The sequence below is a fragment of the Chlorocebus sabaeus genome, chromosome 4, assembly GCF_047675955.1.
Source record: "Chlorocebus sabaeus isolate Y175 chromosome 4, mChlSab1.0.hap1, whole genome shotgun sequence".
NCBI lineage: Eukaryota > Metazoa > Chordata > Mammalia > Primates > Cercopithecidae > Chlorocebus > Chlorocebus sabaeus.
The window spans coordinates 89,368,264-89,379,488 of record NC_132907.1 but is presented as its reverse complement, the minus strand read 5'-3'; the positions used below and the strand labels follow the sequence as shown (position 1 = coordinate 89,379,488).

At 39.4% G+C, this 11,225-nt stretch overlaps 1 long non-coding RNA gene across 1 annotated transcript; it reads left to right on the top strand.

Annotated features, from left to right (window-relative positions):
• The first annotated feature begins 822 nt into the window (after positions 1–822).
• LOC140711532 (uncharacterized) lies at positions 823–7,712 on the top strand. Its single transcript, XR_012092826.1, has 3 exons — positions 823–1,214; positions 2,597–2,662; positions 3,712–7,712. It is a non-coding gene; the product is annotated as an uncharacterized lncRNA (long non-coding RNA).
• The last annotated feature ends 3,513 nt before the right edge of the window (positions 7,713–11,225 follow it).

Genomic DNA, 11,225 nt, shown 5'->3' with positions numbered 1-11,225 from the left:
AAATTATTTTACAGGAGGCCACAGGTTAACAAACCTGTTATTGCCATACACAAATACTGGAATTGAAAAATTAGGTAAGTGGATGGCAGGGGTTGGCAGTTAGGTTTCTCATAATTGGAGTGGAAAATTGCAGATGAGCAAGGGGAGGATACGGGAATTATTCATGAGGTAATGGGGTAGAGTTAAAGATACCAGTACAAACATTCAGTATAAATAGAAGCAGATGGCTATGTCTAAAAATACCTACAAATATTTGATGTTTCATGTGGGGGTTAAAATACACTATAGTTTTTGCTATGTCAACTGAGAGGGCCAAGAAGCAATGATACCCCAAATCTTGGTTTCTAAGTTAAGTCTCTATAAAGGAAACTTTGGAGAAAGGGCTAGTTCTATGACTGGAACTAGAGATGTGCAAGATGTGCTTAGAGTATCCTATAGAGCCAGGAGAAAAAAAAAAGAATTTCTCAAAAACAAGCAAGCAGATGAGCAAACAAACAAAAAACACAATGATAGGATATGTCAAAGAGGTATAGAAGCCAACAAAAAGAACTCCCTGTGCCCTAAGCTGGAAGAAGCTAAGCAACAAACATAGTACTATCAGATTCTAATCCAGAGTATAAAGTAAGCATCAGTGAGTCCATACCAATGACTGATGAATAAGTAAATGGGCAGAGTGGAGAAAGAAGTCTTCCATGCAGAGGAATTCCAAATAATCTATGTATATGCTCCACCTCTAAGGTACGACACCTCACTCTGTAAGTGTGGGCTTTATGTAGTTCCTTCTGGAGAGTGCAGTAAGGAAAAAGGGGGAAAAGAGTAACTTTACAGTGGAGAAACCTAAGAAACATTTCCTCAGCCAGAAGATCAAGGTCAACACTAGCAGTGACAAGTCACGTGGGTAGTATGGCCCCTGCATAAGATATGATAAAAATAGAACTTTATCTCCATGGCCTTTCTTCTCAAGTTCCATAACCTCGATCTAATTGTGGAAAAAAAAAAAAATCAAATACATTGCACTTGTAAAGGAAATTCAACCAAATACCGGACTAAAACTTCTCAAAACTCGTCAGGTTATTGAAAACAAGATATGCTTGAGAAACTGTCACAGCCAAGAGGCAACTAAAGAGACAAGACTATTAGATGTCGTGTATTCAGGACACAATCCTGGAATATAAAAGGGAAATTAAGCAAACAACAAAGGCGTTCTTGATAAGGTATGCACTGTACTTAATAATGATGTATCAGTAGTGGTTCATTAATTTTAACGTAAGATGTTAATAATAGAGAACACTGGTTTGGGAACTCTGTGTACTACCATCACAATTTTTTTGTAAATCTAAAACATGCCTTATTTTTGAATGAAGAGGAAGTCACTGAAGGATGGATGCTTACCCTAAAGAAATAGAGGTAACATGGAAGAGATAAGCAAGACAAAAGCAATTCTACTTTAAATATGTAATCCCCTGAGTAGAAAAAGACTCATGGGACTGGGCACGGTGGCTCACGCCGGTAATGCCAGCACTTTGGGAGGCTGAGGTGGGGGGATCACCTGAGGTCAGGAGTTCGAGACCAGCCTGGTCAACATGGAAAAACTCTGTCTCTACTAAAAATGCAAAAATTAGCCGGGCATGATAGTGGGCGCCTGTAATCCCAGCTACTCAGGAGGCTGAGGCAGGAGATTCGCTTGAACCCAGGAGGTGAAGGTTGCAGTGAGCAGAGATCGCACCATTGCACTCCAGTTTGGACAACAGAGCGAGACTCAGTGTCAAAAACAAACAAAAGAAAAACTTTATCACTTTGTGTTCGCTGGGCTAGAACAGTCATTAATGCACCTCTAATTTTTGTCTTAAGGGTTCCTACATAATCCGATTATCACCGTCATGAGGGCCATCATGAGGGTCACCTTTGCTGTGAGGGTGTTGATGATGGCCCTCCTATAATGCTTATGTGGGTCAGGCACTAGTCTCAAGGATTTATCCCATTAATTCCAGGTATCCCTTCAAACACCCTAAGAGGTATACTCCGTGATGAAATTGAGACACAGAAAGACTAAGTTACTTTCTGTAGATTACAGTCAGGTAGTGATGGAACCAGGCTTCAACTGTCCAGTTCTAGAAGGCAAGCATATATCCACCATGCAATTCTGCTTTTGATGGGCAGCCTGACCCCAAAATAACAATATTCTGACCTTTAGGGAAGCAAAGGATCTGCCAGTTGTTGAGTATATTATGTGACTGTCTGGGAAAGGTGTATTTCATTTTTGTGCTGTAGCAATGAACAAACAATAATTTTTTGAACTGGATCAATTACTAGAACACAAGAGGGCTTTTGTTACACATGGACCACTTCTAAACGTCATCTCATCTACTTAGCACTAAAGCATCGGGCATGGAAATGGTAGAGAATCGTGCTGGGCCTGCTCCTTACAATGACTCCATCACCCGAAAAACATATGTTTGGCAGCTGAGGGAATACATTACTTCAAAGGAAATAGTAAAAGGCAAAGGGAAAAAAGGCAAACGTGTGTTCTCCAATTATTTACTTGTAACACATGTTAAATGATTGTAATATGTTTGTTTGCATGTTTCGTTACTAGGAACTTTTACCTTATCTCCAAAGAAGAGAAGACAGCCAAGTCACAACATGTCTTGACTCTTTCTAAGTAAGTCATTTATGAGCAGTGGGTGTAATGCTGACTCTGACTCTATTAGCAGCAAATCCTGGCTACTTAATACTGGGAAATAGCTTCCAGACACTTAATAACTAGCAGACTGGTTCTACTTAAAATGACTTTGTGAGCAATACTTGTTAACTCTGCTTGTCAGGGTTCTTCAGAATGGGCAGGCCATCCTCCTAGACCAGCAATTAGTCACTCTAGAGAAGGTTTGTCTCATCACTCCAATCCCAAAAACATGTTCGCCAATTTTGAATGAACCAATGTTCTACACTGACCCAAGAAACTGCTGAAAAACGATTTTATGCTATTATGAGTTAGGACAGTACAAAAGACAGAATTTGAATTTTGAAGTAAGGATGTAAAATGTGACTCTGACACTTGCTAATTGAGTGACTAATTATTTCTTTTCCATGCATTTCAGTTGTCTTATCAAAAAATTTGAGAAGATAACCCATACTCTACAGGATAATGTGAGAGTTGAAGTAAGCATGTGTTGGAATATTCAGTCATTATAACAATGTACTCAGTAGAGCAGAATCGAGTTGTATTTATTCATTTACTGCTTTCTGCACCATACCTCCATGATAATGAGATGGAATTAGATCTAGTTGAATCTCAGTAGTAGGATTTCACGGTAGTCCTTAGAACCAGCATTTGAGGAAGTAAGGCTTGTTGCCATGTGACAGAGAAACCTAACCAATTCATTAGCCATCTGGAAACCATTTTCTCTTATTCTAAGTAGATGCACAACCCCCTTCCTTTGGCTGAAATGTGAAAGAGGGTAAGCAGGTAGATTGGAGTGGCTACCTGAAGTAGGAATGAGACTTGTTGGAAGAGTCACAAAAAGTTGGCAAGATAATCAAAAGCCAGAACAAACAATGTCCTAAGTGAAATGAGAGATCATTTGGATATATACAGAATCATGAGCACTGCTGATATCTACTGAACTCTTGGTAGCTTGTTCCTTGTTTGACTTCTTACATGTAATCCTCACAACTACTCTATGTTAGGCAATCACAACTTTTACTTTTCAGATCAGGAAAATGGAGTACTGCAAGATGCAACCGTGTGTCCAAGTTCGTATCTCCAGTGAGGACCACAGCTCATTTCTGCCCAGAGAAGGATCCTGGGTCCTAAACCACGATGCTCCCCTGCCCCTCACATCTGGGTAGACTCTGAGCATCCTGAGGACAATGCATATGGTTGATTCAGATTTGCTTTGCTGTAGCTCAGCAGCCCAGACTGCCAAATCATAAATATTTCTTAGATGAATGCTGTCTAGGTTGTAACTGTTTGACCCAGGAAATGTCATGATGAAATGGGTGCTTGGGGAGCATTAGTCTGATAGAATGCAGGTTGGTTGGACCAGAAGTGTGGGAGTTGAGATGAGAACTAGAAAGATGTCTTAGGAAACTATTACAGTGCACTGATGTGAGGATAGCTGAGGCAGCCTGAGAGCTTAACTCTCATTTTCTATTGCATATAACACAACTTGACGAAGTCATAGAAACAACTGTATTGCACCAGTTTTCACAATCATTGTCCACTTTCCATACCTTACCTTTTTCTCTGTGGCGATGGAGACTTCTGCCTCGCCAGCAAGGTTCCTCAGTGGTAGAAATTTATTTCAGGAGCCATCCAAATTGTCACAGAAAGGTGCCTTTAGTGACTAAAGAAGACCACATCCATATTAAATATCCTACAACTTCAAGGTATATCTGCATAAGTTACCAAGTTTAGGCTCATTCTTACACAAGTAAGAGTTTCACTGTGGCTCTCCAAATACGATTACTAGCGTTGTTTTCCAGAATCAACAAAAGGATATGACTATGGTGGTTCTTTCCACTTGAGGCCTTAAAAAAATGCATGTCCATTCATTTGTTCAGCTTCTATTTCTCATGTACCTACTACATACCTGGCATTCTCCTTGATTCTAGGAGCAAAACGAGGTCCTTGCTCTTTAGAAACCTACATGGTAGAGTGATAAACAAATCAAGGAATAATCTATCCATATTGCTCCTTGTTATAAGTCTTCCAATTGTTTGTCATTTTACTTAGGAAGAAATCTAAATTCATCAGCATGGCATAGAATGTCCACCAAGATCTCACGCCTGCCTCCCTTTGTAGTCCCCTAGTCTATCTCGTCCTCTGGAATTCAATTCTCAAGTCATGCTGAAAGACACATGTTTCCCCAAATATTTCATATCTCTTCTGAAATGTTCTGTGTTTTTGTCACTCCCAGGACTTGGAGCAGATTCCTCCCCCTTCATTGTTCACCAGCTGCTCATCTTCTGACACTCAGCCTAAATGGCCAACCCTTCTCCGGGAAGACTCTGTAAAGGCCCCAGCACCCATTCCATGTGACTACTTCCCCTTTCTCTGCCATAATGGTTGTGACAGCGTCTTATAATCACCTCATTTGAGAATGAGGATTTTATTGTTTATTTCTGTGAACTCCCAATGACTTGAACATAATGGTATCTCCTCAATATATTTCAACTGAAGGAAAGAAGGAGGGGAAGGATGAAGAGAGGGAGGAAAGAATGGGGGGAGAGATAGAGAAAGGGAGTAGGTCAGGTCTTTGTCATTAGTTTATACTATGATTAAATCCTCCTCTTCCCTGTGGGGCAGTTCTGTCCTTATTCCAGCGACAACCAAACAGGAGGTAATGAGCACCTGACCTCAGCTTATGGTGGTAGTAGCAGAGAGAGACAATATGGAAGAAATCAGAATGGGATAATCAACAATAGTTGGTGATAGGTTCAACAATTAAATAAAAGGAAACAGTAGTTTCCTTGTCTTGTGACTAGAAAAGACAGAGACTAAAGAGTAGAAGCCATATCTTTTCATGTCTATTAGTGAGAGTTGGGTGCTTGGATTTTCTCATTTAAATCAAAGTATTCAGGAAAACATAAAACATGCATTATTTTAGAGCCACACATGAAAGCTTTAACATACATACATAAGGATAATCACTATGTTAAATTAAGTTACAAATGTATAGACCATCCAAAAGCTTCCCTGCCAAGATTCAACTGAGAGTGTATTTAATAGAAATCACATCTGGTCTGATGCGGTAAACTCCTTGCCTGTGATTCACTCCTCTTAATGAACAACTCTTGAAGCCTATCTTCAGATTCAGGGATAACCTCCAGCTCAAAGTCTGAATTTTCTTTGGAAGTATGTTCAAGGTTTTGAGCAATCCATCATGTTGTTATCAGATTAGAAATGAAACAAAAGGAAACAACTATGCAAGAAAAATAGTCAGGATCTGTTCTATGAGAGTCAAGTCAGGGTTCATGAAGCCACTGTGATCACACTCTAGGGCAAGCTTGTCCAACGTGCAGTCCACGGGCCATACATGGTCCCAAACGACTTTGAATGCTGCTCAACACAAATTTCTAAACCTTCTTTAAACATTATGAGATTTGGGGGGGATTTTTTTTCAATTCGTTGGCCATCATTAGTGTTAATGTATTTTATATGTGGCCCGAGATGATTATTCTTCCAACGTGGCCCAGGAAGGCCAAAAGATTGGACACTCCTACCTAGAGATGTAAGATAAGAGAGCTGGGAAATATGAAAGCATTGGTGGGTGGCAGACTTGCTGGAGACTTACTTGAGGAAAAGCTAGTGCCTGATCAAGAAGCTGCAATTCACAAAGAAACTGGAGCATGCATTTGTTTTCATGGAACTGGACACGATGGGAATGACTGCTTAAGTAACTGAGACATTTCACAAATGGGACAGTTTCACCCTGAGGGAAATCTTTTAGATTATGTTATTGCCAATACTAAGGCATTCCAAATAGAATAATTCTAGGATCCCAGAGGGTTCCAATTTTGTTTGAGGATTGCTGTTAAAATTACAGTCCCAGAACACTCCTGAGGCCTTCCTAGGTTAAGAAAATGGACGTCTATTCCAAGAGTCTCCTCTTTATCAGGGGATGATTCTTACTAACTTCTGCCACTCTGTAATATACCCATCCCATTACTAAGTTGACATATATTTCCTCAGCTTATATTGATGTGCAACTGGGCCTATAACCCTCAAAACACTTGGGAGTCTCCGAGCCTCCCTCCCCCTTCTCTTACTGTTTTGTCTGGCTTTGTTCCGTTTGCTTCCTCTATTTGTAATAACTTGTATTATTAGAGCGCCTTTGAGTTTACAATGCTTTCAAATACATTATCTCATCTGGCCTAAGGATTTGGCACTGTTGCTAGGCACAAGCAAGCATCTGGGATCTCTGATTTACAAGTCTATCATTAACTCATCATCAAACAGTCACCGAACAGCTACTGTAGGTCAACCACTACATTGGGTTTGGTGTGACCTGTGGGAAGTTGGAGAAAAAAAAACAAAACAAAAAATGGTATTATGATAATATTAGCTTCAACAAATTTTAAATTAAAGAACTAAAACAGCTATGAAAACTCAAGTTTCAAAAAATACTAGTGTTGTCTGAAATTTCACCCCGACTGTCTTCTGTCATTTCTCTACACAGAAAATACATAATTTTCTCATAATATCTGCTCATTTAGTGGTAGTCAAATGCAAATCAGGCTGGGCACATGGGCTTATGCCTGTAATTCCAGCACTTTGGGAGGTCAAGGTGGGTGGATCACTTGAGGTCAGGAGTTCAAGACCAGCCTTGCCAACATGATGAAACCCCATCTCTACTAAACACACACACACACACACACACACAAAAAGCCGGGCATGGTGGCATGCACCTGTAGTCCCAGCTACTTGGGAAGCTGAGGCAGGAGAATCTCTTGAACCCAGGAGGTGGAGGCTGCAGTGAGCTGAGGTTGCACCACTGCACTCCAGCCTGGCAGACAGAGCAAGACTCTGTCACAAAATAAAATAAAATGAAATAAAATAAAATAAAGCAAATCAATCTTTCTAAAATAGTTTAAATGAAATCTAGATCTCCAAAATTGTACTCACTAAAAAAAGAAATCCATAGATAATTTGACCATAATACTCACTTCAATAATAGTTCTTCAGGAAAAATGATAAATATGAAATGCATGGATTGAGTATAACTTGGGCTCACCAGCTTCAGAAATGTAAAAAATGTAGACATGGGCCTTAGAATTAAATGCAGGTCACATATACCTAATCTTCCACTTCCTCAGAAGGGATGTCCTACATGGCTGCAAATCACACTTTGAGATACTAAAAATTAATATTATTAAGAGTCATTTAGAAACGTTAAATTATAAATCGACAAAATTCTAAATATTTCTATTAGAAACAACATTTGCTGTTCAATTAGAAGTTTTAAGCTGGATACTTTGTGAAATTTTTAGTCTGGGGCACCCATCTAGCCCAGAACAGAAGTAATTTTTCATTCCGAACACAAAGTCATTCACGAGTCTTCAGACAAAGTTGGCTTCAAAATCATATAAGATATTTTAGCCAATTAACTTTCACTATAAAATTTATGAGGAGCTTGTCCAACACTAGTATTTATACCAATAGTTACAAGTCAAAAAGAAATAACTTCTCTAGCATTTTCTTCCAGAAGCCAACTAAAACGCATGAAATAGTTTAATAATAGACTATTTCAACCTCTATTATATTAAACTACTTGACTAAGAGTATTTAACCTACAGCTTTCATAAATTGCCAACAAATAAAAAGAAAACAACAAAAACAAATGTAAAGGAACAATGTCAGGTGATACTAGAAAATATCCCAGGAAGCAGCAACTAGAATAGGGTCTGGTAGTTAATTTTCAGCTACTCAGAGTATATTGGTTACTTATAAGAACTAATTTGTAACCACTGTTGAAGTGTGCTTTTTATGCTAATGAGGGAAATTATGTTTTTGCAATGAACTTGGACCACTTGCGTGGGAAAATACGCTTACTTCCATCTCACACTAATGGGAGTTTCTCATTCATCCTGGGTTCCTCATCAAAGTAGGTTTTCCTGAGTTGGAGATAATGCCTCTAGTAGAAAGTCTGTGGGTCACATCTGAGTGCATTCTTGTGGATGCTACTTATGAGAGTTGTAAATCCAGGCCGGTATTTTAACTTTCTGAGAACATTTCAAATGGGCTTCCTGCTGGTACCTACACCCAAACCTACCCCTATCCTATGTGGAATTCGATGCCTACATTTATTCTTATATCTACACCTGTACCTATATCTCTACCTATACTACACCTATAACTATATTTATATTTACACCTACACTTATCCCAAATACACCTGTTTCTACACGTATACCTACACTTATGATGACATCTACACATACTCCTACACCTATATCTATACCTACACCCATACTTATACCTCCAACTACACTTTTGTCTATACCTACACCTACACCTATACATATACCTCCAACTACATTTATGTCTATATCTATACCTACACCTATACATATAACTCCAACTACACTATGTCTATACCTATACCCACACCTATACATCTACTTTCAACTATACTATGTCTATACCTACACCTATACATACACCTATATCTATACTTACAACTATACCTATACCTCCAACTACACATGTCTATACTTATACCTACACCTATACATACACTTATATCTATACTTACACCCATACCTATACCTCCAACTACACTTATGTCTATACCTATACCTACACCTATACATCTACTTCCAACTATACTATGACTATACCTATACTTACACTTATACCTATACCTCCAACTACACATATGTCTATACTTATACCTACACCTATACATACACCTATATCTATACTTACACCTATACCTATACCTCCAACTACACTTATGTCTATACCTATACCTACATCTATACATATACCTATATCTATACTGAAACTATACGTAAACCTATTTCTATACCTATACCTGCACCAATATGTATACCTATGCCTATACACATGCCTATGTGTGTATCTCTGCCTAAGCCTATCTATACCTATGTGTACTCCTACGACTTTCCCTATGTCTATACTTACACCAACACCCATACCTACACCTATGCTATACCTATACAAATCCTATAGCTACTCCTAGACCTATACTTACACCTACATCTACACCTATACCTACACCTACAATGATACTTCTACCTATTCCTGTACCTATATCTACACCAATACTGACACCAGTATGTATACCTGCTGTGCCTGTACCTCCAAGTTACATTTGTTTACACTTACACTTATACCTAAATGTACACCAATATCTATACCTACACTTATCCTACTTATTTTTATACTTTTACCTATACCTACACCTATGCTTATATGTACACCTACACCTATACTTATACCAGTCTTATACCTACTTTTGTACCTCTACCTACACCTACATCTACACCTATACCTAAACCTGTACCTACAGGCATGCCTATGCTTGTGTCTCTGCCTAAGCTTATGTATGCTTATGTGTACTGCTACATCTACACCTATACTTACACCTACACCAATACCTGTATCTATAGGTGTGCTTATGCCTGTGTTTATGCCTAAGCCTGTCTATGCCTATGCCTACTCCTGCATCTATACCTATAACTGTATTTCTCTCAAAGGGTTGTTCTGAGGATTGAAAGGAGATTTCAGGATTAGGATATCTAATGTCTCATAGTCATTGCCTGAATGTTGGCCTCAAAATGATTTCCTTGCTAGACTTAAAATTGATGGATTTCAATCCCTACTAAGTGGTCATTGCTGGACTTTGTGAAGAATGGGTTATCCAAATGAAGTTTGCAGTGGCCGCCAGTGGCCACAAAACATCCAAGTTCTTGAAAACATCCATTTAAACCAGCTTTGATTTACTTAAGTGAATAATGTGAATCTGTAATACAATATTCTTGTTTACTTTTTTACTTGGCATTGAGTGGCCTGGCCTCACCCTTATCAGGAACAGGTCCCATTCCCCCTCGTGGCCTGTGGGTCAGCTTTAGTGGCCAGAGTGAAAAGCGACAAATTGCTATGAAAAAGGCGTATAGCCAGAGGCCTGGAATTCAAAAGGAACATTTCAACCATGCGCAGCTGGAGAACCTCAACAGGATGGCAAGCCGGGTCAAAGTCCCAGCCTCTGGGCACAGGAAGGAGTGGAAGAGAGGTTCCTAGATGTGGAGGAAGTCACAGTCGCTGAGAGCAGGCCTGTGGATGTGTCTCTTGGGTGGACAGTGAATATGCTGCAGAAATTACAGCAGTCAAACCTTCCCAGGAGCTTGCATATCCACAGAGACTTTTCCAACAACTACTGTGGCTGAGCTTGGGGTAGGATTCTAAAGATATAAAGATAAATAGAAAATAGTCCAGCCTCTGAACACTTCAGCTCCTCCATGGAGAAATATAGAATGTCCCTATAATATCAGCTGTAGGAGAAGGCCAGATAAAGCTTCTTTCTTAACACCCAGAGATATTGCTTCATCTCAGGGTTGGGCAGAAAAGTTTATAGAAGAAGTGACATTTGAATTAGAACCTGAGACCCTGGAGACTTTCTCCAGATGCAAGTGAACAACACTCCTGGAAAGGCACAGCAGAGGCAAAGGTGTGAGGGGCAGGGCTGCAGGCATAGCAC